Source organism: Hypanus sabinus, chromosome 7, assembly GCF_030144855.1.
Source record: "Hypanus sabinus isolate sHypSab1 chromosome 7, sHypSab1.hap1, whole genome shotgun sequence".
Classification (NCBI taxonomy): domain Eukaryota; kingdom Metazoa; phylum Chordata; class Chondrichthyes; order Myliobatiformes; family Dasyatidae; genus Hypanus; species Hypanus sabinus.
Genome location: NC_082712.1, coordinates 127,308,232 through 127,325,015, shown reverse-complemented (window position 1 = coordinate 127,325,015; position 16,784 = coordinate 127,308,232).

The following is a 16,784-nucleotide window of genomic DNA, read 5'->3' as shown; positions in this document are numbered from 1 at the left end:
AAGAGAAAAACAACATAAATCATGCAAAGAATAGAAGCAAGCAACAGTATTCTGAACCAAATTGAGTCCATAGACTGGAATCTCCAGAGCAGCCAGACAGGCCCAAGGACTTGGTCTCAGTTCATCATATAGTGGGGCAAATCTCGCAGACATGAAGTGCATAGCAGTCAGAGCAGTTGCACAGCCTCAGCACCATGGAGAGAGGAGTGAACATCATAGGAGGGCAAGGGAAATCAGCCTGACCCAGGCCTCCAGTCCTGACAACCTGTCTTTCCTGTGTATCTGGCCCGGCATTGAAATCGGCCAATTACCATGTCGTGCCCTGCTGCAGCGATACACTCTGTGTCTAGACCTCACCACCCAGCCTGAAACTATGGTCGACCTCTCCAAATTGGCTCAGCACTTAGAGCGATCCAACTTCACATCCAGGTTAGGTGGACGAGCATCAGAATTCCTCTGCCTCGACTCCTCTCTGAATTACTCTATCCAGCTCCATCTTTGACAGGGACACCCATCTCTGTCTCTGACACCATCTCAAACACATTAAGATCTGACTGCACATCGTGCCAGCACAGCTCATCCCATGACTCAGCTTTGCCTTCGTTCACCTCTTCAATGTTTGCGGTGATCGTTTACCAGGATTTATCTCAGAAGAGGTGTTATTAATGCAGACATTGTTGATATCCTTCCCTGCACAAATGCTGAATATATCACACCAAAAATATCCTGCAGAGGCAGGTTGTCGCTGGAAATTATGCTGAGAAACTATACTGTTGAACTTTGTCATTCTGCATCCAAAAACTGAGCCTTTCCCATGATCTGAGTTTCGTTTCTCTGCTTTGGAAGGGGACTTAGGTGTAAAACTAATCTGATGTCTGTCGCCATTCTCCATCACACAGGTCAATACAAATGGCTTTGCTGGATCATAATAAACAAGAACTCATGAACTCAGCAGCAGTGCTTTGACTCATGAAATGTAGCTTTTATTTTTTTGTCCAATTTTGCTTTATGTTTTGAATCACCAACTCTTGTAGACATCATGATACTTTACTTAAAGATGCCAGGAAATGTTGATAGCAGTTGAAAGATCTTAAACAGGACTTCAATTCTATTAAGTTGGTTATCCTAAGTGTATTTAATATAGTTTTAAATGTAACATCAACTGGTTTGGATCTTTCACCACTTCTTACAATGAGCACTCCCAAGACTGTAAAGAGACACCTTCCTTTTCTTAAGTATTCTCCTGCCTTATGGAACTGTCAAAACGTGTTCTGGATTTCCCTTGTGTTCCTGCTCTGTTTCACTAGATTTCAACATATGGTTAAGGTGGTTCCCACACTGAACAAACTTTGGATCAAAATATACATTTCCCTCTGGAAAATGCCCGGAGCTGATGCTGGCCCAAATAGAAGTGTTCTGTTTTGGAACAGTACAAAATAAGTACTAATTATTCAATGTTCCATTACACCTTTACCTAACTTGACCTGCTGGTAAGCGTGTTACATGCAATGAGTTATAAAGTTCAGTCCTCCTTCAAACTGAGCAAACAAATCTATTATCTGATTCCCAATTGATAGAGTAAATATCTTCAAATCCTAATGCTGATATACTGTATGTCCTCCTAATTAGAAGTATTTGTATAGCTGACCTGGAAAACTTAACCAGTCCTATTATTTCTGCTTCCCAAAGTCTTCTCAGTGCTTTCCAGTCTCCTCTTCCTTTATTTTGTAAGTCATTGGTCATTCATTGAAGAACCAAAGCATAATATTCTCCCTTAAATGAGTCTTGCATCATACTTTGAAATTTCCTAAGTTCAATATGAAACATCAAAGGATCGGCCATGTTTGAATGGTGGAGCATACTCGATGGGCCAAATGGCCTAATTCTCTTCCTATGTCTTATGGTTTTATGATGGCTCCTCATCAAGTACGGCTGATGCAGGCAATTCTGTCATGCTCTGGCTTTCTTCCCAGTCCCACATCTTTCTCTTTGAAAGCTTATTCTGACCTCTTATGTTTGGTCCTTGAAATGGTGAAAGGCATTGATAGAGTGGATGTAGAGAGAATGTTTCCTATGCTGGGAGACTCTAAGACCAGAGGATACAACCTCAGAATAGAGGGGCATCCTTTTAGAACGGAGACAAGGAGGAATTTCTTTAGCCAGAGAGTGGTGAATCCGTGGAATTCTTTTCCACAGCTGTGGACGCCAAGACTATGTATATTTAAGGCTGTGATTGATAGATTCTTGATTCATCAAGACATGAAGAGATAAGGGGAGAAGGCAGGAGATTGGGGCTGAGAGGAAAATTGGATCAGCCATGATGAAATGGTGGACTTGACAGGCCAAATCATCTAATTCTGCTCCTTTGGTCATGGGTAAATGGGGAGTATGGGAACATTGGTGTGGTACGGGATTGCTTTGCAAGCTGGCATAGACCTGATGGGCCAAAATTACCTGCTTTGATGTCAAAAGCAAATATGATAAAATATGGCATCAATGATTTTCAACTTAATGGCAGTAAACCATGCAGCTTGACATGTAGTGTTCCATGCTTCGCAAGTCACAAGAAATACAAATTCCTCAGTGTTATCATTTCAAAAGATCTGTCCTGGCCCTAGCATGTAAGTGTAGTTATGAAGAAAGCATGGAAGTGCCACTTCCTTCTTAGAAGATGGAGAGTATATGGACAGGTTGCATGATGGCCTGGTATGGAAGCACCAATGCCCTTGAAAGGAAAATCCTTCAAAAGTAAAATATACAGCCCAGTCCATCGTGAGTAAATCACTCTCACCAATGAACACATCTATACAGAGGGTTGTCACTGGAAAGCTGCATCTATCATCAAGGACCCTCACCAACCAGGATGTGTTTTCTTCTTGCTTCTGCCATTAGGATGAAGACACTGAGGCCTCAGGCCCCACACTACCAGGTTCAGGAATAGCTACTACCCCTCAACCATCAGGCTCTTGAACCAAAGGGGATACATTTACTCAACTCCACTGAAGTGAATATCACTGAAGTGTTTCCACCTCATGTTTCTGATATTTATTGCTTATTTATTTCTTTTTTGTATTTGAAGTTTGTTGACTTTTGCACACTGCCCAGTTGGTGCAGTCTTTCATAGTTTCTATTGTGTTTCCTGGATTTTTACTGTGTATGTCCACAAAAAAATGAACCTCAGCTTTGTATATGGTAACATAAATGTACTTTGATAATAAATTTACTTTGAACTTTGAAAAGTGACTCAAGAAACAAATATTGTTTAATGTCATTTCCTGTGCAGAAGTGTAAGGCGAATGAAATAATTGTTATTCCGGATATGATGCAGCACAAAAAAGTCATACAAGATAAAAAATACAATAATAATACTTAAAAAAAGCACACAATAAATATAAATGATAAGATAGCTTATATACATAGATTGATTGTATGTTCATAAAGTGATATCAGTCTGTACATAATGTAACTGACAGAACATAATAAAGCAATGTAACTTCAGCTTAGTCTTCATTCATTCCAATCACTGATTCCACAGCAATGCCATTCATTATATACAAATAAGAAGTGAAAACAACATTGACCATTACGTTGATTTTCCATGTACTACTAAAACAAAGAACATTTGTTTTGGATCATTATCTGATCACTAAAGGGACTTGAATCTTCTCATCATGACTTTTCCATGATCATGGAAAGCAGGCCTGTGCCAACTTGATTCACCAAATGTGATATCACATATATTGCAGTGCACTGAATCCAGCAGATGCTGAGGGGAATTACAGTATCCAACCTTCAGTGCGGAAGACCTTTCCTCCATAATTAGCTGTACTCTATGATAAAATCTTCCAGTATAATGCAACACATCATACATCAATGTACAAATGTACATTGTTACTATTTGACAAAGGAGGGATTGTCTAAAATCTTTCCTAATGTTGATAGTTATTGTAATAGATTTAAAATTGAGGCAGCTATACTGACACACGTTTTGGTCTTATTCTATACAGGAACAGTTTTGGATGTTGGTTTTTTCTTCAATTTCTAAAGGACTTAAAATTAATTTACAACCTAACAAATTAACTGCGCTCTTTGGAATAATTCCTCAAAATACTCATGGTACTTCTTTGTCTGACCAACATGTTATTGCGTTTGCTACATTGATAGCTAGGAGGGCCATTCTGTTGAAGTGGAAGGATATATCGGCTCCCACTCAGTCACAATGGTTCTCTCAAGTGATGTTACGTCTTAGTTTGGAGAAAGTTAAAAGTCGAACCTTTGAACCCTTGAACCCATGTTTGATATTGAGAAAAGATGGGGTTCATTTGCTCATTATTATCATTTGAGTTAATTGATAGATTTCCTCCACCATCTAATTGTAAATTTTGGTATTTCTTTTTGCTGGCGGTTTGATGTTTATCGTTAGAAGCTTCTTGTATGACGCATGGCTCCAGGGTTGAACACCTGACGGGTTCTTTTCCCTCTCACCTTTTTCTTGCTTTAGTAGGTTTTTTTTCCTTTTTTTTTGTCTCACCATATTTTTTAATCCTTAAAACATTTTTTTCCCTTTGAGACATTGTAAGTGTTACTTACTTCAATGTACTCTTGTTATTTTGGATAATAATAAAAAGATTTGAAAAGATAGATAATGCAACAATAGTATTTATCCAACAATCCGGAAAATACATGTGGCAAACACAATCCAACTGATGACCACCCCAGCTGTCTACTATCAATTGTCAGTATCCATGCTGATCAGTTTGGATGTCTGCAGGAAGTCTTAATTTCTGACTGTAGTCATTACAAGCATGGCCAAATCAGCTGAATTTCATGGTAAAAGAGAGGGTAATGCAGAAGACATATTGGATTGTCATAAGGAGAGAATGGAGAGACTGGATTTGTTTTAATTTGGAGCACAGGGAAACCACTTCTTCCCCAGGCTTTGAGACTACTGAACTCCCTGCCACCAGCCTGGTCTCATCACATCTAAAACACCAGTAGTGTTATACTGTTTACTTTTTAACTTCTATTGTAATTCCACCTTATAGTGAATGGTTCAATGGCTTAATTTAATACCAGAGAATGTATACAGTGTACAACCTGAAATTCTTACACTTCACAGACATCCAGGAAACAGAAGAAAACCCCAAAGAACGAATGACAGAAAAATATTACAATCCCAAGAGAGTGTGAGAGGTTGCAGGGTAAACGGAGCTATGCACATGACTGTTCACATGCTCAATTATATACTATCTTTCATAATCTCTCCTGAATGAATTTAAGATGAAATTTTAAAGAAATGTGGTCATGTTGATAATCTACCCAGGTCTTTGACACAGTCTTGCATAAATAATTTTCAGATCTATAGGCAATATGATAATCACCTGAACCAATTTTACATACATCATGCCCTCACTATTAAACTACTCTCCCAGGATGGCACAAATATTTTAGAAAGGTTTTAAATCCTGTAAAAACACAAAGCAAAATCCAGAGCAACACAGAATACCAGAGGAAGTCAACAGATCAGGCAGCATGTATGGAGGGAAAAGGAGAGTAGATGTTTTGGGTTGAGAGGCTTCATCAGGACTGGAAGGAAAGAGGGAGGGAGCCAGTATAACAAAGGAAGAGATGGAAGAAGAGCTGGTGAGTTATAGGTGAATCCAGGTGAGAGTAAAGGTAGGAGGGAGAGAGGTGGAAAATGGGACTGCTGTAAGAAGCTGGGAGGTGGAAGCAGCAAAGGTCTGTAGAAGATGGAAATTAAAGATTAAGACAGAGTGGAAAACAGAAGAACCTATGTTCATGCAGTCAGACTCGAGATCACCACAGCAGAATACAATATACTGTTCCTTTAATCTCTGCCTAGCTTCATCCTGGCAGAAGAGGAGACCATGGATTTGTTGGTGTGGGAATAGAATTAAAATGGCTGGACACCAGGAGATCCTGCCTCTTACAGTGGACCCTCAATGAAACAATCCCCCATTGTGTGTTGGGTTAATGATGCCACACTAGAAGAACTGAATGCAATAAATGATACCAATGGATTTACATCTGAATGATTACCTCACCTGGAAGGACTATTTAGAGCCCTGAGGTAAGGGAGGAGGTGTAAGGCCAGATGTAACACATCACTTTCAATCCCAAATTGCCGTATTTACATGTCAGTAATGAGTCAGATTGGAACAGTGGAACACCTTGGTAACATTCGTCTGTCAGAAACCTCATGCATTTGTCATTTTGATCTTACATTCCAATAACAGTCTGCTGTGTTTCCTAGGTTTCAAAAAAAGCTGGTACAGAAAGGAAATTGTGAGATGCCAATGTGAGGGATAAACCAATTTAATATCTTTTATGAATACTATTCCATCTGCTCCAGATGTCCATGAGAATATTATTGAAATTAAGAATAATTAAATTCATAGCTCATTCAGCACATTGTATTCTTGCTTGCCAAAATAATTAAACCCCCCATCCCAGCTTTTGGTCTGTAGACTTACAGGCGATAATCTATATCCAATTATTTTTCAAAAGTGATGAGTGTTTCAGTAGGCCTCTCAGCTCTGGATGAAAATGTTTCCTTTCATCTAATCCTTCTGCCAATGAATGAAAATCCATGCCATTTTGTTGTAGACAGCATTGTTGTGAAAACTAATTTATCACTATCAATTGTATCCTGGATTCTTTTCCTTGATAACACTGCAATCATTTGAAGGCAAGTAAGCCAAATGTTTAGATTCACAGCCCCCAGCTGATGATACACCAAAGTCAACCTGCTCAGAAAACAGTGTCGGTTTCAGAAGTAAAATAACCAGGATGTGGCAGGCTTCTACCACAGAATTACAGAAACTGATCAATTGGGAAAAAAAAGTAAGATCCTGTGGATGTTCTTTTCACTAAGCAACCTGCCAAGAATGGCGAAAGTCCACATGGACTGTATCAGGCAGGCTTCCAATTGACTATCTTTAATATCGCTTTAAATATTTGATCAGTACAAGTGAGACTGACCACCCACGAGTTTTTGTGGCGTATAGAGGATGTTATATGGCACTGCTATTGAGTTACAGAATAGATCTAGCTGTTCAAGGATGTGTCAATGAGAGCAAATGGGCTATTAATAGCATACAATCTGTAACCTAGTCTGGCATACATCCCATCATATCATCACTGGCAAGGCAGGATACCAAATTTGATTCAATGGAAAATACAGGTAATCTTGCCAGGAACAGCATTAAGTATACATGCAAATTATGATGATAGAATACAGGAATGTGGTGGTTGTCTGTTGTGTCCAATGATAACAGAAAATCTGTGTGGGGGACTTTTTAAAGTGGAAAAGCCGTTGCACTGCGACAGTTCCACTCTGTCAACCTCAGAAGTGGATGCAGTGGATGACCATGGGGTCTTCTGTGCCTTGTCATGCCCTTCGATCTCCATGGAGTTTTACAGTACCGCCTTCCTGGCCAATGGATCTCACTGTAGATCTCATCCACCCAGTCCGCTTGAGCTGATTTTGTACGCTAAGGCAGGCATGTCTCTATCTTACCAGGTTACAAGGCCTGCAAGCTACTCTCACCTGGCTTACCCCATCTGCCGACATGGTATACTGGGGTGTGGCCACCATTGCATGCAAGCCTCCACTTGGAGCCACAGGTGAGAGCCGCTGGTGGGGACCAAAGGTGAGTGAACTGCCCTGGAATGGACATACCCAGCCCCTTCACTAGTGCTACCCCTCTCTGGTCTCCCCTGTTATGAAATCCCGTAACTGATCACTTACCAGCAAAGATAGAGAGGTCCGTTGAAGTCTGATGGTACTATTTTTAAAAGTATTTATTGATAAAGGGCACAAAATTAAGATTAATGCAAACATACAGATAATATACGTCGTCAATACTAAATCTAAAGCGCAGGTATAATAATAACCAATAAGAAATAGCTCTATCTTTGTCTAGGGGATAATGTATTGTCTGATGGAAATATAAAAGTCACTCAGTTCATGCAGGCTGCAGCCTTTTGGTTGTCGCTGTGTTGCACTTTGTTGGAGAGAGAGAGAGAGAGATAGGAATAGAATGGGAACAGTTACCGCTGCGGGTTTTCCAACCTTTATGATTTCGATCCATCGGAGTCTCATTGGTGTGGCCATTCACTTGTGGCCTCTCCTTTAGCTAAGCCGTTCTTCCATGGTGAGGCTGCCAATCCCAGGCAAGGGAAGGACGCACACGAGCCCCCACCGGCTGTCGCTATTAAACGCTGTCACGGGATTTCTAGCGTTTCTCCTGGCGCGTCTGAAGGGGTTGTTCCCCAGACCCTCTTTTATCCTTACTCCCAGGGTCTCAGATGTCAATCAGGTTGGGATGATGCAATCCCTCAACCAGCCCACTCTGGTCATCCCCTGAGGGGCTTCAATGAACAGTACAGTACTCAATACACAACTTGGTCTTCCGGAGACAATGGCCATGTCCTGTAGCTTTACATCGCCTGGAAAACGAGGCATTTTGCATGTCTCTCTCATTTCCTGGGCCCCTTGACCCAACCCAAGTATTCTTGCGATTCTCACAAAGGAGGGGGCTACGGATGTAACACCCCATACACCCATGAATAGAATAAGGGAATACTGAGGTGCTAGACATCAGAAGCACCATGCTGTAGAGAGAAACAAAAGCAAAAGACTGGAAATACTCAGGAGATCAGGAGAAAGTAGCAGTGTTAGCTTTCATAGTCATGACCTTTCATCATGTTTTTGAAAACTTAGAAACTGAACGTAATTTATTTGCAACTAAAGATAAGGGCTGGAGAAAATAAACCAAGTACCTGTAATAGAAGTGGAAATCAAAAACTGAACCATAAATGTGCCGATGGTGCTGAAAGAGCCAGGATGGTGAAGTCTTGCCGATTTCAGATGACCTCTGTGGAGGACTTATATGCCCATGGAGATGAATGGAAGCTGGGATGGAAAAGAGTGAAGAAAAGAATACCATAATTGTAAACTGAAATAAAACAATGAATTGACAATACTCATCAAATCAGTAAACATCTGTGATAAGAAGAGTAATAGCTTTCATGTTTCAGATTGATAAGCCTGCAACAGAAATACCTAGTTCTGAAGCAAACTGGAAAGGCTGTTTATTGGAAGTTATTGAACTCAAGGTTAAATTGTGAGCACTTGGGACAAATTGGAATACGAGATGTTGTTAGCTGAACTTACATTAGACTTTGAGGGGACTACAGAAGTGAGACGGAGAATTAAAGCGACCAGCAATTGGAAGCTCACCTAATTTGAGGAGAGCACATCGTAAGCACTGAATTCAGCACGCTAAAATTGAAAAGGTGCAAGAAAGACATTGTTTTTATCAGGAACAAATAACTGGCTGGTGGGAAAGGTAGAAGTGAAAGGGTAGATGTTCTTTCTACTGCATTTGCAAGGGAAGGAGGTGCAGGAAGGCGATTGTGTATTGCTGGGGTTTGAAGAGTGATCTGGGGTATAGTTCCTTTGCATTGCTGAAAGGACAAGGAAAAGAAAGTTATGTCTTTTAGCAGCATCAAATTCCAGGTGATAGAAATTACAGGGCATGATGCATTGGATGTTGAGGCTGAGGGGCAGAAGTCATAAAAAGGAGGAGCCTCATCCATGTTCTGGGTGTGTGTAGAGAGAATGAGAGCAGAAGTGTGGATGTGGTTGACAGCCCTGGATAAGGAGAACAAAGTTCAAAGTTCAGAGTAAAATTTATTATCGGAATACATACAACCCTGAGATTCTTTTTATAATATAAAACATGCCAGAACCACTAATGTAGGTGGCATTATCACAACTAATATGCTGTGAGAGATGGAAATAGAATCCTATCAGTTTGGGAGGCGAGTCTAGATAACAGAAGGATCATGAGCTTGTAATAGACATTGCACTATCCTATCCCATGAGATGGATGTGAGGAAGGCAAGAAATCAAGAGTGCTTGGTGCACAATTTCTGAATGCCTTTGTTTTCCTGTTCCATCTGGTTTTGTTGTAGTTGTGTGCATAATGTACCATCTTACTCAAAGACATGCATAACACTTCAGCATATTTCATTCTTATAGTGACGCATGAGAGAGATAAAAATAGAATCACTGAACGAGTTTCAGTGAATCATAGTACAATGGAAGGACGGTAGTCAGAGATCTCTGAGTTAACTGCAAATATCAGAGCAGGCTCATTACCACTGGGAAAAGGTACTTTTCCTTACTTCAGACATCAATAATCCTACTGGGTATTCTCAGCTGTTTGCTCTGTTCTTAACTTTCATCTTGGTGGGCCAGAACCTGTTCCTTTTACCTGCTGCTGAGAAACAAGCAAAGCAAAGTATAGGCTTATCATTTTCAGATATTGTATTGCCAACTGGCTGATAAATGCAATTCCAATGTCAAGTAGCTCTGCATGGTGACATTGTAATGTTATTGACCAGAAGAATCATTCTAAAAAAGTGCCACGTACTAAACAAAGTCAGTGGCATTGCCAGAGTATTTGTTGCCAGAGAAAAGCATTGAAATAGAATGCACTAATAACATTACTTCATTGTATGAATATGTATTAACTAACAATTTGGGCTAGATCCATATATTACACAGGACAGAATATGGAACAGTACAGCATAGGAATAGGACATCTTTGCTGGCTACAGTACCAGTTAAATTAATCTCACCTGCCTGCCTATGACCTATATCCCTCTATTAAATGTCGTCATTTGTGTCTCTAAAACCTCTTTAGTGCTGATGTCATAAATACTTCCACTAACTCCCTTCACAATGTGTTCCAGACAATTATGAGCAAAAAAAACTTGCCTCACAGATTTCTTTTAAAAATTTCCCCCCTTCCCTTAAAGCAATGCCTCATAGATTTGACATTTCCACCTGGGAAAGAGACTCTGAATACCTACCCTCTCAATTTCATATACTTGTATCAGACCCCGCCTCCCCCCCCCCCCCCCGCCACAGTGCCTGAAGCTCCAAAAACAAACCACGTCTGTCCAATCTCTTTCAGCTAACACTCTCAAATCTAGCCAACTTCTACCCCTTAACAGCACAAGAAACTCAGCCCATCAAATTTGCTCTGCCATTCAATCACGGCTGATTTATTATCCCTCTCAACTGTTTGACACTCTTACTAATCAAGAACCTATCAACCTTTGCTTTAAGTATACACAATCATTTCGCCTCTGGCTGTCTGTGACAATAAATTCCACACCTTCAGCACCCTCAGGCTACAGAAATTCCTCCTCATCTCTGTTCTAAAGGTACATACTTCTAGATTGTGCCATCTGGTTCTAAGCTCCCCTACAACAGGAAACATCTCCACATCCATTCCATCTAGGCCTTTCAACATTCATTAGGTTTCAATGAGATCCCCTCCCACATTCAGCTAAACTCCAGCAAGTACAGGCCCAGAGCTATCGAACATTCCTCATATGTTAATCTTTTCATTCCTGTGAACCTTCTCTGGACCCTCTTAATGCCTCTTTGATATAATAGTATCAAAGGTAGATAGGATAATGAAAAAGGTGTCTGGTATAATAGCTTTAATCAATCAGGGCATTGAAGTAGGAAAGTATGTTGCTGTTATAGAAGATGTGGGTGAAGCTGCATTTGAAATATTTTGTATAGTTTTGGGCACCCTATTATAAGAAAGATGTTATTAAACCAGAAAGAGATCAAAAAAGATTTACTTGGACTTGGGTGCCTGAGCTACAAGGAGAGGTTACATAGACAAAGTCTTTATTCCCTGAAGTGTAGGAGATTGAAGGCTGACCCAATAGAAGCATATAAGTTCATTAGGAGTATAGGTTGGGGGTGGGGGGGGGAGATGTTTGCTAAAACCAAGATGGCATAGGGGGCCACAGTAGCGTAGTGATGAGAATGACACTATTACAACTCAGGGCATTCAGGACTGCAGAGTTCAACTCCAGCAAGGGGTTTGTGTGTCCTCCCTGTGAATGCATAGGTTTCCTCCCACCATCCAAAGATTAGTTGGTTAATTAGTTATTGTAAATTATTCTGTGATTAGACTAGTATTAAATAGGTGGATTGCTGAACAATGTGGCTTGTTGGGCTGGAAAGGCCTGTTATGTGCTGCAGCTCCAAATAAATAAATAGGTTTATGATGAGAAGTGAGAGACTGAATTGAGTTGAATTGAATTGAATTGACTTTATTACTTACATCCTTCATATACATGAGTAAAAACCTTTACGTTATGCCTCCATCTAAATGTGCAATGTACAATTTATAGTAATTTATAATAAACAGTATGTAAAATAGGACAGTCAATATAACACAGAAATACAATTCTATCAGCATGAATTAAGCTGTCTGGTGGCCTGGTGGAAGAAGCTGTCCTAGAGTTTGTTGGTCCTGGCTTTTATTCTGCGGCACAGTTTCCTAGATGGTAGCAGCTGGAACAGTTTGTGGTGGGGGTGACTTGGGTCTCCAATGATCCTTCGGGCCCTTTTACACACCTGTATCTGAAAATATTCTGAATAGTGGGAAGTTTATATCCACAGATGCACTGGGCTGTTCACACCTCTCTCTGCAGAGTCCTGTGATAGAGGGAAGTACAGTTCCCATACAGTTCCCATTCCCATACAGGCAGTGATGCAGCCAGTCAGGATGCTTTCAATTGTGCGCTTGTAGAAAGTTCTTACGATTTGGGAGCCCATACCAAACGTCTTCAACCGTCTGAGGTGAAAGAGGCACTGTTATGCCTTTTTCACCACACAGCCGGTATGTACAGATCACATGAGATCCTTGGTGATATTTATGCCGAGGAACTTAAAGCTGTTTCCCCTCTCAACCCCATATCTATTGATGTCAATAGGGGTGAGCCTGTCTCCATTTCTCCTGTAATCCACAACCAGCTCCTCTGTTTTTGCAACGTTGAGGGAGAGGTTGTTTTCTTGATTCCACTGTGTAAGGGTGGTGACTTCTTTGTAAGGTGCCTTGTTATTATTTGAGATGAGGCCAATCAGTGTAGTGTCGTCAGCAAATTTAATTAGCAGATTGGAGCTATGGGTGGCAACACAGTCATGGGTATACAGAGAGTAAAGGAGGGGGCTTAGGCTACAGCCCTGAGGGGCTCCTGTGTTGAGGGTCAGAGGGGCAGAGGTGAGGGGGCCCTCTCTTACCACTTGCTGGTGATCTGACAGGATATCCAGAATCCAGTTGCACAAGTCAGGGTGAAGGCTGAGGTCTCTGAGCTTCTTGTTAAGCCTGGAGGGAATTATGGTGTTGAATGCTGAACCGTAGTCCAAGAACAGCTTTCTCACATAAAGCATCTCTCTTCTCCTGATGTGTAAGGACAGAATGTAGAGAAGTGACTGTTGTGTCACCTGTCGATAGTTTTGTCGGTGGGTGAATTGTAGGGGTCCAGTGTGGGTGGTAGCTTGCTGTAGGTGTAGTCCCTGACCAGCCTCTCAAAGCATTTGCTTATTATTGAGGTGAGTGCAACAGGACGCCAGTTGTTTAGACATGTTACCTTGGGAGAGATTAAAAATGTCTGTAAACACACCTGCCAGTTGTACTGCGCACATCCTGAGTACCCGCCCTGGGTTGCTATTTGGTCTGGCAGCCTTGTGACTGTCTACACGTTGGAAATGCCTGCGTACTTCAGCCTCAGAGATAACCAAGGTGTGAGTCTCTTCGGGGCTCTCCTCAGAGTTGGCAACATCCAGTTGAGCATAAAAAAGATTTAGCTCATCTGGGAGAGATGCAGTGATGTTAGAAACTCCACTGCATTTAGCTTTAAAGTCTAAGATGGTGTGCAGACCTTGCCACAAGCTGCGTGTGTTGTTGGCAGAGAGTTGTGTCTGGATTTTGTCCCTGTATTGTTGTTTCACTACCTTGATGACTTTGTGCAGGTCGTAGCTACACTTCTTGAGTTGCTGTTGGTCTCCAGCAGCAGAAGCTCTGTGTCGCACAGTAAGTGTTGCTCGCACGGAACTGTTGATCCAGGGTTTCTGGTTTGGATAGACTCTGACTAATTACTGGGGACAACATTCTCGATGCACTTCCGGATGAAACTCGTGATCCCTTCTGTGAACTCGGAGACATCCTCACCACGGAAGACATTCCGGTTGACGTCATCAAAGCTGTCCTGTACCACGGAGGACAACACGGATAACTTCTCATGTAAAGGGTGGTGCGCATTTGGAATGAGCTGCCAGAAATTGTGGGTGAAGTGGGCAGATTAGCAACATTTGAAAGCCATCCAGGTAAGTACATGGGTAGGAGATGTTTAGAGGGTTATAGGCCAAATACAGGTAAATGGGACTAGCTTTCTGACAGTACACTCAAAATTGATGAGTTGGCTCAACAGGCCTGTTTTCATGCAGTATGACCTGACCTGAAAGAAACTCATATGACTATGACCGGAAAGAAACTCAACGAAATTTGTCAAAGATGACCTCCCACACATAAAAGCTCACTGACCATCTCTAATAAAACCACAATTTTTCACATTTCTGTAAATCCTGTCCCTAAGAATACTCTCCATTAATTTATGTACTGCCAATGAATGCTTCACCAGCCTAGAAGTTCTTATTTGTCCCAATTGTTCTTCTCAAACAAGGGAACAACTTTGGCAATCCTCTAGTACTCTGGCTAAAGAGTACACAAAGATCTCTGTCATGGCCCAAGTAATCTGTTCCAATGAGACAGGGAAAGGATGGTAGGCTACAGGAACCATGGTGTTCAAAGGCTATTGAAAATCTAGTCAAGAAGAAAAGAAAAGCTTACAAAAGGTTCAAAAAACTAGGTAATGATGAAGATCTAGAATATTATAAGGCTAGCAGGAAGGAGCTTAAGAATGAAATTAGGAGGGCCAGAAAGGGGCATGAGAAGACTTTAGCGGGCAGGATTATGGAAAACCCCAAGGCATTTTACAAGTATGTGAAGAGCACGAGGATAAGACATGAGAGAATAGGACCAATCAAGTGTGACAGTGGAGATAGCAGAGGTACTTAATGAATACTTTGCTTCAGTATTCGCTATGGAAAAGGATCTTGGGCATTGTAGGGATGACTGTAAAGCTTGAGCATGTAGATATTTAGAAAGAGGATTTGCTGGAGCTTTTGGAAAGCATCAAGTTGGATAAGTCACTGGGACTGGACGAGATGTACCCCAGGCTACTGTGGGAGGCAAGGCAGGAGATTGCTGAGCCTCCAGTGATGACCTTTGCATTACCAATGGGGACAGGAGAGGTTCTGGAGGATTGGAGGGTTGCAGATGTTGTTCCCTTATTCAAGAAAGTGGGTAGAGATAGCCAAGGAAATTATAGACCAGTGAGTCTTACTTCAGTTGTTGGTAAGCTGATGGAGAAAATCCTGAGAGGCAGGATTTATGAACATTTGGAGAGGCAGAACATGATTAGGATTAGTCAACATGGCTTTGTCAAAGGCAGGTCCTGCCTTGTGAGCCTGACTGAATTTTTTGAGGATGTGATATTTCAGCATGGCCTATATGATTGGAGGAAGATAGCGTTATTCTTATACTCCAGTCCTTTTCTAATACCTGAAAGCGATCTTTTGTATCTAATAAATCAGATAAAAAATGCAGCAGCTATCTTGCTCTTAAATTGTGCAAAAACTCCCACAATCTTTGTTGATTTTGGAAGACTAAATCACAACAAATCTCAGCAAAATAAGGGATACATCAATCTAAACGATGTGGTGGCAAGATATAAATTTAAGCTCATTTACAAAGAATTATTCAGCCTGGTCAGACAATGTCCCTTGAGACATCCTTGAATACATATGTAGGTATTGCTTGGAGAGGAAATACTTGTGACTATTACTGAAGTAGTCTCTCTGTTGTTATTTGTGGTACATTGCTGAGCTTTAAGATGTCATCGTTTGCTTAATTGCAATGTTGATTGTATTTCTAAATGATATAATTGGTTCTAAAAACACATTGGGTTCTCCTCAAGCTATTAAAGGGATGCTTAAAATCTGAGTAACTTTCTTTGGAGCCAATAATCTGTTGTTAGACTCCAGAAAATGAGGGAACACATCAAGAGGTAGGGTTATTGAAAATGATTGTGAAGGGATCTTTTGTCATATTGGCCTTCATAAATCAAGGCACTGAGTACATGAGTTGGGATGTTACATAAAAGATGCATCAGACACTGGTGAGGCCAAATTTGGAATATTGTGTGCAGTTCTGGTAACCTGCCAATAGAAAAGACACAAGCGTCAAAGAGTTCAGAGAAAACTTACAAGGATGTTGCTGAGACTTGAGAATCTGAGTTACAGGGAAAGGTTAAACAGGTTAGGACTCTATTTCCCAGAGCACAGGAGAATGGGGGGGGGGGGGGGGGTCTTACAGAGGCATATAAAATTATGAGTGGTATAGATTGGACGAATGCATGCAAGCCTTTTCCCCTCAGTTGAGACTGGAACTAGAGGGCAAAGGTTAGGGTGAAAGATGAAATCTTTACGAGGAATCTGAGGGGAAACTTCTTCACTCAGTGAGTGGTGTAGGTGTGGAAAGAGCTGCCAGCAGAAGTGGTAGATGTGGGTTCAATAGTAACATTGAAGAGAGGATTGGTCAGGTACATGGATGAGAGGGTTATGGAAGGCTATGGTATATGTGCAGGTAGATGAGACTAGGCAGAAAACCAAATTGACATGGACTAGGCCTTGTTTTTGTGCTGTATTTCTCTCTGACTCTAAAAAGGACAGTGAAAGGAGTTAGTAGAGAGGAAAGAGTTTGAAGTAGTAGTATGTTGACAATGGGCACTGAGAAATGGCCTTCATTTACATTTCCAAA